The sequence below is a fragment of the Lipophrys pholis genome (assembly GCF_963383615.2).
Source record: "Lipophrys pholis genome assembly, chromosome: 20".
NCBI classification, from domain to species: Eukaryota; Metazoa; Chordata; class Actinopteri; order Blenniiformes; family Blenniidae; genus Lipophrys; species Lipophrys pholis.
Window position 1 is genome coordinate 21,765,563 of NC_137648.1, and position 16,434 is coordinate 21,781,996.

Consider the following 16,434-nt stretch of genomic DNA (forward strand, 5'->3'; position numbering starts at 1 on the left):
TCAGCAAAGGCAGACTTGCAAATCAGTGTGAGGAGTGCAGGATGCGAGCGCTTTCTGAGAAGCCCTCTCAGCGATGCCGAGGACCCGGGGCAGGGCCCGGATTCTCCCTGTGAATCACAGCTAATTAACAAAGTAATTAAGATCAGAATCTCCGCTCTGGAAAAAGTATTCGGAATTGTCTATACGTTCAAATAGGCCATCAAACGGAAAATCCCTCCCTTTGATGAAAGGGGGCTAGATTAAAGCGTTCAGACCTTTTTCCTCTCCATTATCCCCGCCGTATGTCACACAAGGGACATCTGTTGAAGGGAGCGAGGCAATGTTACGGCGAGTTAAAGCCCCCCCCCCCCCCCCCCCCCCCCGCTCCATCACAGGCTCTGTTCATAATGCATTCGCCATACACATTTGGACTTGAGTGAATTTATTTCAATAAATAATGTCACTCCAAGGACACGCTTCGATCCTTCCTGTGCCGCCGTGAGCCGTGCCATATTGTTATCTCGCTCCTCTCGCGGCGAGTGATAGATTAACAAACAGTTTATAAACAGGCCAGCGAACGCGTCCGCACTTTTATCGTCTATCGGCCCAAATGGCCTCCTCCCGTTTATGATGGATGTATTTTCCAGTTTTCCCTCGCCCGCGACAAGCTTGCAAGGATATCTGTGGGTATGGCAGTAATGGCGGGGCTTACGGGGAATTTCATATAGTGGGCCCAGGATGGATACGATTTACGGCTGGGATTAAGTCCAGTGGGCTTTTTCTGGAAGGCGCTCTTTAGGTGCTGCGTCAACTCTTTAAATGCCCATCTCTTCCCCTGAGCTGCCCCCCGAGCGCCTGCCGGGGAGACGCAGCAGGCATGTAAACAGTTACCCTGTCAGTCAGTGGTTGGAGGCTTGACTTCCACACAGAGGCATCGTCTGCCGGGTTTTATTCCACTTACAATATAAACCACTTTAGCAGAAATGGCATCGTGCGGTGGCTCCAGTAATGGAAATGTTGCATTGCCGGGTTAAAGTGCTGCTTAGCTCTCCTCCTTTACCGCACATTTATTCCACATTCAGGGTCGAGCGAGGCTGGATCCCTGCGACTGTCTCCTGGTGTTGAGGTCGAGTTTAGAACACAACCGATTCAAGTGAAATACAAAAGTTTTGTTGCTTTATGAGTGTCTGTTTACACGCCGACGGGGCTCAGAGTCACTGAAAACAGGAAAATGAGACTTTCTGGAAAAACTCCACTCAGTCCTGAGGAGACTGCAGAATCACTGCTACTGTGTTGGTACTAACTAGGAGTTCTGCACATGCTCAGTAGTGTTGGTACCAACTAGGAGTTCTGCAAATGCTCAGTAGTGCTGGTACTAACTAGGAGTTCTACACATGCTCAGTAGTGTTGGTACTAACTAGGAGTTCTGCACATGCTCAGTAGTGTTGTTACTGACTAGGAGTTCTGCACATGCTCAGTAGTGTTGGTACCAACTAGGAGTTCTGCAAATGCTCAGTAGTGCTGGTACTAACTAGGAGTTCTACACATGCTCAGTAGTGCTGGTACTAACTAGGAGTTCTGCACATGCTCAGTAGTGCTGGTACTAACTAGGAGTTCTACACATGCTCAGTAGTGTTGGTACTAACTAGGAGTTCTGCACATGCTCAGTAGAGCCAATCAGAATAAAGTTTCCTCTGTGGTGTCATGACCCCCAGTCCATGTTCTCCTAAAAATCCAACTTGGTACTTTTATTTTGACAGTCACCATAATAACAATCAAACTTGGTAGTTAAAATTTTGACAGTCACCAGTTCTCGTGTGTGTGTGTGTGTGTGTGTGTGTGTGTGTGTGTGTGTGTGTGTGTGTGTGTGTGTGTGTGTGTGTGTGTGTGTGTGTGTGTGTGTGTGTGTGTGTGTGTGTGTGTGTGTGTGTGTGTGTGTGTGTGTGTGTGTGTGTGTGTGTGTGTGTGTGTGTGTGTGTGTGTGTGTGTGTGTGTGTGTGTGTGTGTGTGGGGGGGGGGGGGGGGGGGTGTGTTCATTACTAAAACTAACAGCAGCGCCAACTAGTGGACTAACATGCTGACTACAGTGTTTTTGCAGTTGCTGTGTTGATGGACATTGTTTTCAAAACATTGCCATGTGAATCCTTTTGGGGGGAAAAAACCAGATGAGTCTTAACTTGAAACGTTGTCGTGGAAACGGAGCCTCATTCTTTCAGTCGAGACTCAAAGTCTCTGACGATACGTGAGGTCGGGGATGCAGATTGACCAGCAAGCAGGTTAAATTCTGTCACGTAAATCTCCCGTTGCTTTACAGCCTTTTTTTGTTCTTGTTTTAATTACAAAATGTCTGTTATCAGAGGGTAAAACCGAGACCCTCAGGTTTGTTGTCATTGGGGTGAATTTTACTTTCACATCTCGATATGTGAGAAGATGAAGTGTTTATTTTGGCGTTATTGTGGCGACCAGAGTCACTTGGGTCTCATGAAAGTTGTACTTAATTTTCTCGTCCATCGGCGCCGCCATTAATCACGGGACAGTTTCTCTCCGGTCCCTGTGGAGGGTTTCAGTGGATCTGTCCTGCCAGGTCTCAGGACGGTGCAGGAACAGGCCCGTTACCGCCGGCTTTACTTCCTGTTCAGTGCTCTGTGCTCCGGGTAGCAAGCACACCCCCGCTTCCTGAGCTGTCTCGTGCAATCTGTGCTGAGCACGGTGCAGCGCCCCAACATTTCCACTTCTGTTTCACCTCCACTCGGTGCTGAAAGACACTCGGGGGGTCAAGTCGGTGTCGGGGGAAACTGAAGCTGAGTCCATGTTGAGATAGAGGCCGCTACCTCTTGTCTTTCTCGAGTCTCGGGTCTTCACACGCCGATGTAGGTGGAGAAACTGCCTGAAAAAGTCCTGGATATATTTAGAACTTGGAAAAATAATCCCGTTGAGCGTCCAGGATTGCTCCCTTTCAGGCTGCACAGATTTGCCACATAACCTAAATGACTTCCTCCTCTCTTTCCTCTCAGGCTGGAAGGGGTTACTCTCCATGTTTCCTGTGCAATTCCCAGAGCGCTGGCTATGTTCTGATTGCTTTCTTGATGTTAAACATTCCCAGGCTCCTATAACCTTACAGCTTGCCTCCTCCGTCCAAGACTCGTCCCAGGTGAGCGAGTGGGCGAACCTCCTGTTTTTAGGGATAAAAACTGCACAAGTTTTTTTGGCTCTCACATGGGGGTGGGAGAGCGAGGGACCGGGGAGGCAGAGGGCCGTGCGATGGGAAAGCATTCTTTCTCCGCATTCCGTTTGGCTGGCGTCAGGCTGTGGGAAAGTACGTTTTCCCAACCGTGGTCCGTTTAAGATGGCCGTTCCTGTGAATTTAAGGTGAAGGTTTGATTGTGGAAAAGCAGGGTGCACGGTCGAGTCAGCCAACATCGGGAACATGCGTCTCCAAATAGATTGGCACCGAGTCGCATACCGTCATGGTTACTGCCGTTGAATTCTTAAGACTTTGGTAATCCGGACTTTTGCTTTAGGGCAAACAGCGGGGTTCTAAAATAGAGAGCTCTTTTGATGATCACAATTTGTTTATTTTCTGCTGGATGGCAAAAACTCTATAAATGGAAATGTCACTGACTGATTGAAGGTAGCTTACTCAGTTTCCTGGCCCACGTCACATGATAATAAAGACAATATTGTGAGGTTAGTCTGATTTATTAGGCGCTTATTTTTAATCTCACCAAGGCTTCGTTTACACGACAACGTATCAAGTGAAAAGTCATCATTTCTGTGTTTTCGTTTCAGAGAAGTTTTGCGTTTCCACGGCAACATTCTGGAAATGACGTCTGTTCACACGGTAACAGCAGAAATGCTCAAAACAATGTAGTTTTCATGTTGGGCCACTAGTGGGCGCTGTTAGTTTTAGTACTGAAACCACACACACATGCAGCAGAGAACAGTGAGCTCTGACCATTAACATCAGGAGAACATGGTGGACAGACCACCAAGTTGGATTGTTATTACGTCGACTATCAAAATAAAACTACCAAGTTGGATTGTTATTACGTCGACTATCAAAATAAAACTACCAAGTTGGATTGTTATTACGGTGACTATCAAAATAAAACTAAGTTGGAATGTTATCATTGTGACTGTCAAAATATAACTACCAAGTTGGATTGTTATTACGTCGACTATCAAAATAAAACTACCAAGTTGGATTGTTATTACGGTGACTATCAAAATAAAACTAAGTTGGAATGTTATCATTGTGACTGTCAAAATATAACTACCAAGTTGGATTGTCATTAAGGCGACTGTCAAAATAAAACTAAGTTGGATTGTTATTACAGTAACTGTTACTACCACCGTGGTTCACCTACGCAGTAGGACCATTTTCGCCGTCTACACTGAGTTTTCAAAAACTTCTGTTTTCAGTGGATCTGAGCTCCTCTGTCGTGTCAACAGACACCCAAAAACAACATTTTTACGTTTTCACTGGAATTCGTTGCCGTGCCAACGGGCCCAGAGTCTGAGCTTTTTCCTGGTCAGAATCACCAACATGTGCTGAACCGACCCATTTGACCTTTTACACCCTGAAAACTCAACTTTATAGCGTAACTACTGTGACAGAAAATACAAAAAACCCTAATAGGTCCTGTTAAAACTCATATAAGCTGCAGCTTTATGAGTTTAGTGCAGTTCATGGGATTTTCTCGTTGCTGTGGTTAACATGTGTTTCCCTTCCCAACGTCATCCCTTTATTTTTTAGAATATTTTTTCCTTCCCACTCACTTCCTCCCCTCCCGGGACACCTGATCGACGGCTGAGTTATGCTATCTGGTCTGAGTCAGCGCAGCCTTCACATCAGTCATAAAGACAAAGGGGATCCAGATTGTGCTAACATGCCTGCGCGGAGGCTGCAGCGTGGATGTGACCCAGCAGCCGGAGCCGGGCCAAGCCGGACTATATTTAGCCCAGCGATGCTCAGGCTAATTGCCCTCCCAGGCCTAATCATTTCCAGGCTCTGCAGCTCACAAACGACTGGAGGGGAGGCCAAACACCCACTAACCTCATGTTAAAGGGACGTCGGCATCAATGGGCTGTCAGAGCGCGGCGCAGACAAGACAAATTAGCACAATATGCTTCCTCCTCACATGCTATTAGACCTTCTCTAAGAGGATTGGACTGAAGGGTCCAGTTTTTCTGTCTGCCACAGTTTATTAATTGAAAGCTTCTCTCTCTCTCTCTCTCGCTCTCTCTCTCTCTCTCGCTCTCTCTCTCTCTCGCTCTCTCCTGCTACTGTATGGGTGATGTGAGTCGTCTTGGCAGCTTCTCCCACAGGCGGCATGGCGAGGTAGTCTGCAGTCCACCCCTGCTATTGAGGCCCATTTCAGCGGTCTCCCGCGAGCTGAATCCCCTCGGCGCCGCCTCCCACAGCCCCGTCCAGCTCCTCCCGACTGGGCCCAGATAGACGGCGGCAACGCCTCCACCCTAGTTTACTTTGCGCTGCTTTGTTCCTCCCCGCTGCCCGTGTCGAGTTACGCTGCTTCCTGAGAGGTTCCTGTCCCCGAGACTTGCCCCGGTTAAATGCAGGGCAAACCTCGGCCTGGGTCGGGGTGGCGGAGGGGGTGGGGCTGCTGCGCCTCCTCCTCTCGGCGCCCAAACGAGGATGGTAGAGGAGGTTTTCTCAGGTCCTCCTCATTACCTGCCCCTGGACTTGGACAATTGTTGAACGTACTTTATTATGTTAATATTATAAAGAAAGGAACCGGACTCCGTGGCAGGAGGTGTTACGGATGATTACTGCATGCGTGTTTTATGTGTGCAGCCGGACGGAGAGCCTGTTGTGGAAGAATGCAGTCACACAGATTTTCAGAATTTACTCCTGAATGGTATGGAAGCCGTCACACGAGGCTCACTGCAGCTCAATACCTCGTTCAGGCCGCCGCCAGTGGTTAACCTCGGTGTCGCTGTTCAGCAGCAGATAGAGCGAAGTCGGGCCTGAGGAGGAGGAAAGCTTCAGCATCCTGAGAACGCTGAGGAGGAACAAACTTCCTCCACCTCTGCTGAAAAGCTTTTATCACTGCTCAATAGAGAGTGTCCTCACCTACGGTTGTACAGTGTGGTACGCCAGCTGCACTGCAAATGAAAAAAAGCAACTGCAGCGGGTCATCAAGACTGCTCAGTGGATCATTGGATCCCCATTACCACGCCTAGAGGAGATCTACTCGAGCCGGCTCCTCCGACGGGCCACAAAGATCCGAAATGACCCCGCCCATCCAGGACACACTCTGTTCTCCACCCTCCCCTCTGGAAGACTCAGAGTCATGAGAGCTCCACCAACAGACTGAAGAATAGCTTCTTCCCCATGGCTGTGAAGAGACTGCTGCAGGGATCATGACCCCCCCCCCCCCCCCCCCCAAAAGAACTTGCACTTCAATACCGCACCTTACCAAAGACTATTATTTATTTATTTTTTATTTAAATGTGAATGTGACATGCTGCTGCTGCTGCTATTAGTGATGCAACAAAGGGAATTTCGTTGTACTTGAACAATGACAATAAAGCTTCTTCTTCTTCTTCTTCTTAATCAAACTCATCCAAGTTTATAAGTGAAGCCTGTGAGTCTAATAACGACAGACAGCGCCGTATTTGGACTTCTAAACGCACTGGGAATTATTTTGAAGAATATAAGGAAACTGAAGTTCATCTATTCACGCGATGACTTGAAGTGAAACCGCGAAACTTTCAGCCACTGAGCCAAAGCGTTTTTTGTTGTTGTTTTTAATTCCACATTAGGAGCAGTTTTCTAAAAGTTGCATTCACAGTGACTCCCGAGCACCGTTGTCGTGGAAACGAACACCCAAAATGTAAACTGGGCCTTATTCACAACATCATTAGATTCACTGCAGCATTTTCCTCCATTTAAGCTTCATTTTGGCCATGATTTATTTTTTAATCTGGTTCAAACTCAATATGTTGGCTTTATTTTCCACATCTTGGCTTTATTCCCACCAGCTTCATTCCTAATAGTGTGCAGGAACTCGGCCCATGTGTCGGCGATATTCTAGATGTGTTCAACATGTTGGCGGCGTTCTCCACGTTTCACGTTGGTGTTTAATGTGACGTCTTTATTCTTGACATTCAGGCTCTACGTGTCAGTCCCAGCTTTGTTCTCGACGCTCCGGCTTTATGTTCATTATGTCATTTTGATTCTCCACAACGCAGCTTTATTGTCGATCTGCCAACGTCATTCCCGACGTGTCGGCCTCGTTCTCAGGAGGAAAGCAGCTGGTTCTTCCTTTCCCTGCCTTTGCCAGTTATGGAGGTTATTTGAGGACATCCTCGATATGTTTCTTGACATTAGTTCATCTGCTACGAGTTGTTGTCCCTCATGAAGTTCTGTATGTTTTTGTTGATCTCCCACTGTTGTCTCCTTGAGTATTTCAGCGTGTTTCCTCATCCCATCATGCTCTTTGGAAACAGTGTGGCTCATGTCACAGAGATTTATTCCCCCGATAGTGACAGAGTAACAGGAGCCTCAACAAACCAAAGACGGCGACCAGCCAGACAATCTGAGAAACTCTGTGTTGTGTTAGAGAGTTAGAGCAGGGCAATATGTTGATACTTACAATACATCAAGATTTTGCTCAAATATCAAAATATTAGTTAGAATTGCTACTTTCCTTTATTTCTCACCTGGCTGCCTCCTGATTGACCCCGCCCCTACCTGCTATCCTGGCCCTGCCCCTATCTGCACCCCTGGCCCCGCCCCTACCTGCACTCCTGCCTGGCCCCGCCCCTACCTGCACTCCTGCCTGGCCCCACCCCTACCTTCACCCCTGGCCCCGCCCCTACCTTCACCCCTGGCCCAGCCCCTACCTTCACTCCTGGCCCCGCCCCTACCTTCACCCCTGGCCCCCCCCCCTACCTTCACCCCTGGCCCCGCCCCTACCTTCACCCCTGGCCCAGCCCCTACCTTCACTCCTGGCCCCACCCCTACCTGCTATCCTGGCCCCGCCCCTACCTGCACCCCTGGCCCCGCCCCTACCTGCTCTCCTGTATAAATGAATAATAGGGATGAATTGGGGTCAATGTATAATATTACACTGGCTTCTCCTTGATTTTCATAACCCACACTGCCATAAAGTTTCATCTGACTCGTTGAGGTCGTGACCTTTAAATACGGAGAATCTTTCACGTCGAGTCAAATGAGCCTAAAAGTGTTTCCAGCTTATTGAAGAGGTTCCAGTCCGGCCTGCGAGACGTTTCACTTTCACAGCAGGATGCCTTGTTTAAAATTGACATGAAGTTGAAATTGTACAAATTCTGACATTACATTTTCATGCAAGTATTCTATTTATTTGTAAGACAACATTTGGATTTGAGGATGTTTGTGGATCGTCGTGCCGTCATTTCACTGGTCTGAAGCCTCCAGCTTCTCCTCGAACTTCATGAGTTTGACGCCGCTGATTTAATCCCTACAAACATCCTTTTTTTTTAATGAACGCCACCATCTTTCACCGTTTGACTTTGAAGCGGTAAAGAGGTGTTCGGGAGTTAGTTGAGCTCGTGGTGTGAGGAGAAGTGACTCACTCGCTATCATAACCCAACTGTTGTGTGGTTGATTCTAATTATGCTTAAAGAGCTTTGCTCCGCATGGCGCCGTCCGGAGGCTGGTCTGCCAGGAGGCGAGCTGAGCCACCACACCAAGAAGCAGCAGCAGCAAACTGTTTGTCAGCTTTTTAAAACCCTGGAATTGATTCTTCTTCTGCGCTCTTTATTCTAATGACAAGCTAATCCCCCCCCTTCCCCCGTCTCCCTCCGTTATAAATAGAGCCTCTTATTTCTCCGCTTCGCCGTGCGCCTGCTCCTGAAAATTAGCACTCATGATGAGTCTGCGCTGCCGGCAATCAATTTGCCACACTAAGTCCCTCCAAAAAGGTTACCTGTGGCAACCCGGCCCCGGTCACGTAACTCGGAATTCTCCTCTCCTGCCAATTTTTATTCAGCTAATTAAATAAATGGCTCCGTCTGGAGAGTCAGCTGAATGAAATGTCAAAATATTGATGGTGGATAGTTCCGTGACTTCGGGGCGTTTGTCATGATGGACGGTGGGCGGCCGGGGGAGGGTGGCGGAGGGATAAAGGGGGCGTGTCGCCCCGGGGCTACTTTAATGATATTAGTAGAGATCTGCTTATTTATGAGGCTGTAAGTTATTCATGCTGGACCCGGGCGATCCATCAACGGAGCCCGCCACACTCGCACGGCTCAGAAGTGCATCAGCAGGGTCTCTGATAATCACAGCGTTTAGCCGCACGCTGGTTTATTATCTAGTCGCAGGATCATGATGGAGGAGTAAAACGCTGCTCATTAGCCTGAACAAAGTACTGCCGTGCAGCACGACGCCGCCTCGTCTTCAGACGTTCAGCATGAAGCCCACTGCTGTTCTCACTGCAACCTCCCAACTGTGTCCCGACGCCCTCCAGGAACCGACCGCCACAAGTAGGGATGCACCGATACCTGACACCGATACAGGTATCGGGTCCGATGCTGCTCTGGGAAAGATCAAGGATGTGGTTCAAGACTTTCCAGAAGTCATTGAACCTAAAGTGGTGAACTCATAAAGAGAAGCTCAAAGTGATTGTTAGATTAAAAATGGCGTCTCAACGTCTCGTTGTGTTTGACAGCACCAGGCAGTCTTTGTCGCTGTCGTCCTCTCATGTCGATGAGTCCAGACTGCCGATCATAATTGCTTAATATATTTTTGAGAAGTACATCTGTGGCCCTGGAAGGGGCTCAGAGCAGCACCTCGCTGTGAGGAGGAGTTGGCGCCGGCGCCGGTCTGCGGTGTGTCTGGCAGGCGGCGGCGTCTCTGGGTTCCTCTGATAGCGTTTGTTCCTCTGAGGCCCCGGCGGGCTGCGGATAACGACACCGGGCCTCGTCCAGAGTCTCATCTCGGGCCAACTGCACTCCGTCCAACCGAGGCTCGAGCTGCCAGGGCCGCGGCAGAATGAAGATCCCCGCGGTTGATTGGTCGAGCTCCTCATCAGACGTGGAACACGGGTCTGACGGCCGATAGCAGCAGTCGTCCCTCTGCGGCGGCTGGTTGCTGGTTGCTGGTTGCTGGCACGCCGCGGTGCTGGATGCGCCCTCAGAGAACAAGCCCACCCTTCTCGTCTCCCCTTGATCCCACTCCTCCCCCCCACAGCGCCTCTCTGTTCTTTCTGTGTCTCTCCCCCACTGAAACTCTCTTTCTTCTTCGCCGCCTTCCCTCCCAGTTGCTCGTCTGATCCACAGGGCCAGATTTTGATCGCTCTTTCTGCGAGTCCTGCGAGGGGAACCTTGAGGGTCTCAGTGGGATCAATTTAAAAGGGAAGCGCTCGTCTCTCCTCCTCTCCTTGGCCCTCTCGGCTGATTGGGTCCGCTCGCCAGGAACTGGCAGGCTTTTGATCTCAGCCACCCCCGTCGCCGCCCCCTCCCCTTCTCAAAGTTTTTGTCAGAGAAAAAAAAAAGCGTGTTCCACTTTTTGAAGAACCCCATCCCCTTTTCTCTGCACCTGAGAGAGACGGAGCGGCGGCTCTGAAGCCCACTGGGTGGTTCTAACAATCTATGGCGCCATCGACTTCTCTTTGAAGATGTGAGAGCGATCACGTCTTCAGGTGGAGGTACGGCGAGGAGGACTCGTCCTCCAGCCTCAACCACTGGTGAGAAGTGGCTGCGAGCGCCGATGCATTATTCACCATCTTGTTACAAAGAGGAGAAGCAGGTACGAGGTTGGCGCCTGCTGGCGTTCTCATGCTGAGCCGTGCCCCCCCCCCCCCCCATACGGCATGAAGGAACAGCGATGCTGCAGCGAGGGGACGAGCTCGGGCGGCGGCGGCGTCCAGGGGTTTTGATGTTCCTGCTGGAAACCTCCAGGTCGGCTGAAGGGTGAATCCAGTTCATTACAGCCCGGCTCTTCCTTCAGTCGGCTCTTCAGGTTTACTCTTCACCATTACTTTGTTCCTGGATTCCAAAACTCAAGCAGTCAGACCGTCGACCCTCAGTCCTCCTCTCAGTCCTCTTCTCAGTCCTCCTCTCAGTCCACATCTCAGTCCTCCTCTCAGTCCTCCTCTCAGTCCTCCTCTCAGTCCTCCTCTCAGTCCTCCTCTCAGTCCTCCTCTCAGTCCTCCTCTCAGTCCTCCTCTCAGTCCTCCTCTCAGTCCTCTTCTCAGTCCTCCTCTCAGTCCTCCTCTCAGTCCTCCTCTCAGTCCACATCTCAGTCCACTTCTCAGTCCACTTCCCAACAGATCATGTTCTCATGCCTCCTTTTGCCTTAAATTCATGAAATGTCATGAGGCTTTTCCTAAATCTACCCTGTCGATGTGATTTATGGATTTGATTTGGCAGCAGTTTTTTCATTCTTTTTTCATTTTTTTTTTCATGTCTTATAAAAGTGCCAATCTCGAGCTTTGAAGTGAACAAGAAGTAATTCGAGTAAACAGTTTTTTGGGAGCTGCTTTATCTGGAGTATCTGCAATCAGTCGTAAGCGTCCTGCACACAACTGGCAGCACAACAACAGGCCCTCGCCGTCCTTTCACTTTGGTAAATCCACTGTGGCGCCAGAGTTCCATCAGTGGTGGAAGAATAAAGCCCCGTTCATAGTGACAACCTGTCCTCGTGTTCTTTCACAAAAGGTTCCTGTTTATACAGCAATGTCAGAAACATGAAAAACAGAAGGAAACACTTTCCATGTTTGGCCACTAGTTGGTGCTGTTGTTAGGTTTAGTACTGAAAACACACACACACACACACACACACACACACACACACACACACACACACACACACACACACACACACACCAGAGAACAATGAGTTCTAAACATTAACAACAGGAGAACACGGACATTCCAGTGGACAGACCACCAAGTTGGATTGTTATTATGGTGACTGTCAAAATAAAACTACCAAGTTGGATTGTTATTATGGTGACTGTCAAAATAAAACTACCAAGTTGGATTGTTATCATGGTGACTATCAAAATAAAACTGCCAAGTTGGATTGTTATTACGGTGACTATCAAAATAAGACTACCAAGTTGGATTGTTATTATGGTGACTGTCAAAATAAAACTACCAAGTTGGATTGTTATCATGGTGACTATCAAAATAAAACTGCCAAGTTGGATTGTTATTACGGTGACTGTCAAAATAAAACTGCCAAGTTGGATTGTTATTACGTTGACTGTCAAAAGAAAACTACCAAGTTGGATTGTTATTACGGTGACTGTCAAAATAAAACTACCAAGTTGGATTGTTATTATGGTGACTGTCAAAATAAAACTACCAAGTTGGATTGTTATTATGGTGACTGTCAAAATAAAACTACCAAGTTGGATTGTTATTATGGTGACTGTCAAAATAAAACGACCAAGTTGGATTGTTATTATGGTGACTGTCAAAATAAAACTACCAAGTTGGATTGTTATTACGGTGACTGTCAAAATAAGACTACCAAGTTGGATTGTTATGGTGACTGTCAAAATAAAACTACCAAGTTGGATTGTTATCATGGTGACTGTCAAAATAAAACTGCCAAGTTGGATTGTTATTACGGTGACTGTCAAAATAAAACTGCCAAGTTGGATTGTTATTATGGTGACTGTCAAAATAAAACTCCCAAGTTGGATTGTTATGATGGTGACTGTCAAAATAAAAGTACCACGTTGGATTGGTATTACGGTGACTGTCAAAAGAAAACTACCAAGTTGGATTGGTATTACGTTGACTGTCAAAATAAAAGTACCACGTTGGATTGGTATTATGGTGACTGTCAAAATAAAAGTACCAGTTCCAGGAGAATATGGACTAGGAGTCATGACGCCACAGAGACAAGTTCAGTTCCTTCCTGATTGGACCTTGAATGAATGAGAACCTTCATTGATGTTCTTGTGACGTATTAGTACGACACCATATCTTAATTTGAGCCAGAACATAACTATAGACTTTGTGTATTTTAATATATAAATATATATGTCAAAACTTTGTAAAGGCACCTGTAGTCATTCCTATAATATTTTTGATGTTTCATTTTCGATTTTGTTGTCATCTTGTCTTTCAGCAGAAGTTTTGTTTTATTTGTTTTTAAAACACCAACAAATTATTCAGTCAAGTCTGAAGATGTGAAGATGAGCTTTTACACTCTGAACCTCCTCCTCTGTTAAATCTGCTCCCCGACTCGGTATCAGTGGGAGAACGCTATCTCGCAGTTATTCTTTGAAGTCAGAATTCTTCTGCATGGTTCCGTGAGGTTGTTGTGTAATCTTTTCCAGTGTGTCGGAGGGAGAATCAGCCTGTCAGTGTTTGGATAGGAGCCAGACCTCCTCGCTGCCCCACCCCCACCCCCACCCCCCACCCCCGTCTCCTGCTCAGGTCACTGAGGGTCAAGCCAGTGTTGTTCTTGTCCTGCCTCACTCGCCTCCCGTCTCTCGGGGAAACTCCAGTCCTCACTCCAAACTCAAATTCCCGTTAAATTTAGCTGACCCAGGCGGCGGCGGCGGAGGCGGCCGGAGCTCGCTGTGGTTTGTCCTCGCCACGTCGCCACAACATCACCTTGTTTAGGGCCTGGTCCCATGGCAGTGACTTACAGTGAAAACCCAACACTCACGTAGCGTCTTTGGGGCCGAGCCAATGAGAGCGCAACTTTTTGGAAACGGCTCCCAGGGTGGAAGTTTTTGAAAACTCTGCGTCGCCACCCCAGTGGCTGACAAGGAAACTTTGTGGAAACGCTCGGGACCCGTCTCCTCCTTGGCGGCAGAAACGCTGCCACTGCGCGCCACGGCCGCGGTTAATGGTTCTTCTGCACACGCTCAGTAGATGGACGGAGGTCGAAGGAGTTTCTCGGCCTCCAGAGTGAAAAGACCCGAGAGCTCCAGGTCACCAGGACGCCTGCCGCCGTGCAGCCACAAGCGCCCCGTCTTTTCCAGGGCTCTCGAGTCCCACGTTGATGACATCATCGGTGAACTAATTGAGGTTTAATGGTAGAGTAGAAGAGAGCAGGGCTGTAATTTTCCCGCCCCGGCCTGGAATAGAGACGACAGCTTTTCATGTGGCGGAGGCTAATTCAGGCTGCAGAGCTGCAGCTGCGGGACACCTCACACTTCAGTCCTCCTCATCCTGTCCAGAGAGGAAGACGTTCTGGAAAAGCAGCTTGCTGGTGGAGCAGCGTAAAGCCTGCGAGGTGGACAGTGGATCTGATAGTCTGAAGCAGTGAGAGAAGAGCCGGCTCATCTGGAACAGCACAAACACCCACATGGAAACTTCATGTTTTAAAAATATTCCTTAATAGCTTTTCCAGGTCTCGTTGCAAAGCCGCTCACAGTGTTGGAGTTTGACTCTAGAACTAAATCTGCTCTCCTCGCGCCCCTCCACCGCTCGTACCTGCTCAGGTAAACACAGCCACAGCACGGCGGATTGCATCAGGATGTCATGATAAACCTCCACAAAGCTTCAGCGTAATCACGTTAAAACACACACACACACACACACACACACACACACACACACACACACCCAAAACCAGGCAAACACACACCGCCACAAACAGAACTCTACCTGCTCTTTATCCCCTCCGCCAGATCAAGGTCTGTGTAAACATCAGCGTCTTTGAAGTGAGAGCCTTCATCAAGTGTAATCACTGACATCGCCGGCTGCTTAGTGGTCTGCGAGGGGCGGAGCCAAGCGGCAGGGGGGTGTTACTGGAGACACCTGATAGCAGCGGGACGCCAGACCGACAGACTCTGACTGATAAAGTAGATCAACAAGAGAATACCTGTGTGGGAGCGATTTACTCTCTGGACCTTGCTGATACTTTCTCCTCCTCCTTTTTCCTGAGTTTCCTGAGTTTTTATTTCATTAGCCATATTTTTTAAATGTTTTAATGCTAATCAATTGTTTATATCAACAGTTAATAGGAAGACATTTTGTCAACCTCGCTGGAAAATTTGGATTTTAATGGACTTTGATGAAATTAGCTTGATCGCCCCCTGGTGGCCAAAATTCCTCCAACCCTTAAGGATAAGTGCTAATATTAAGAATATACTGTGAAATCTGTTGATTGTACCTCCTGGACTGATAGATACTGTCTCGGGCTGCAGGATATGAGGTGAACATGCAGGAATGTTCTTTAGCATTACAATAACGATAGTCATGATGAATACAAACACTTAAGTAGAAGATTTTCATGCAGAAGCACCTTGAGATTTGTTTTCCTCCTCCTCTAGCAATTTTTTTAATTAGTTACACAATTTTTGTCAATCAATCGCAATTAATTCTGCTTCAGTTTCAGTTGGTGTTTTGTGATACGTATAGACGAGGCTCCTCGCGTCGCCAGAACGTCTGCTCGTTGCCCCTTTATACGAAGAGTGTTTTTGAAAAGTTCCAACTTGGGAAACGGTTCCAAAAAGTTCTCTGAGGACCGTTGTCATGTAAACACTCACATAAAGTTTTGCATTGTCACTTGAAATCGTATAAACAGGCCCTAAATTTAAATCCTAGTTTAAGTCCACTCTGATTCTGTTGGCTGTGACGTCTGACTGAAGCTGGTTGGTAGACACTGGTAAGCTGAAGCTGGTTGGTAGACACTGGTAAGCTGAAGCTGGTTGGTAGACACTGGTTGATGGTTGACAGGCGCTGGTTGACAGACGCTGGTTGGTAGATGCTGGTTGACAGAGCCTGGTTGGTTGACAGATGCTGGTTGACAGGCGCTGGTTGAGAGACCCTGATTGGTTGACAGACGCTGGTTGGTAGACAGATGCTGTTTGACAGACGCTGGTTGGTAGACAGGCTCTGGTTGGTAGACGCTGGTTGACAGAAGCTGGTTGGTTGACAGAAGCTGGTTGGTTGACAGAAGCTGGTTGGTTGACAGACGCTGGTTGGTAGACAGACGCTGTTTGACAGGCGCTGGTTGACAGACGCTGTTTGACGGGCGCTGGTTGACGGACGCTGGTTGACGGGCGCTGGTTGACGGACGCTGGTTGACGGGCGCTGGTTGACGGACGCTGGTTGACGGACGCTGGTTGACGGACGCTGGTTGACGGGCGCTGGTTGACGGGCGCTGGTTGACGGGCGCTGGTTGACGGGCGCTGGTTGACGGACGCTGGTTGACGGACGCTGGTTGACGAACGCTGGTTGACAGACGCTGGTTGGTAGATGCTGGTTGACAGACGCTGGTGTGCAGCGGCTCGCCGACGAGCCTGAAACTAAGCAGGAGTCGTTACATGTTTCATATCAGCGCCTCTGTAATGTTCAGTGACTCCGGGGTGTGATGTAGAAACGAAAGAGTGTTTTGTGATTAAGTCGTAACACACACACACACACACACACACACACACACACACACACACACACACACACACACACACACACACACACACCCATTGTAGCAGTCGGCCTCCAAAGCCTGTTAACTCCAATCCAGAGCGT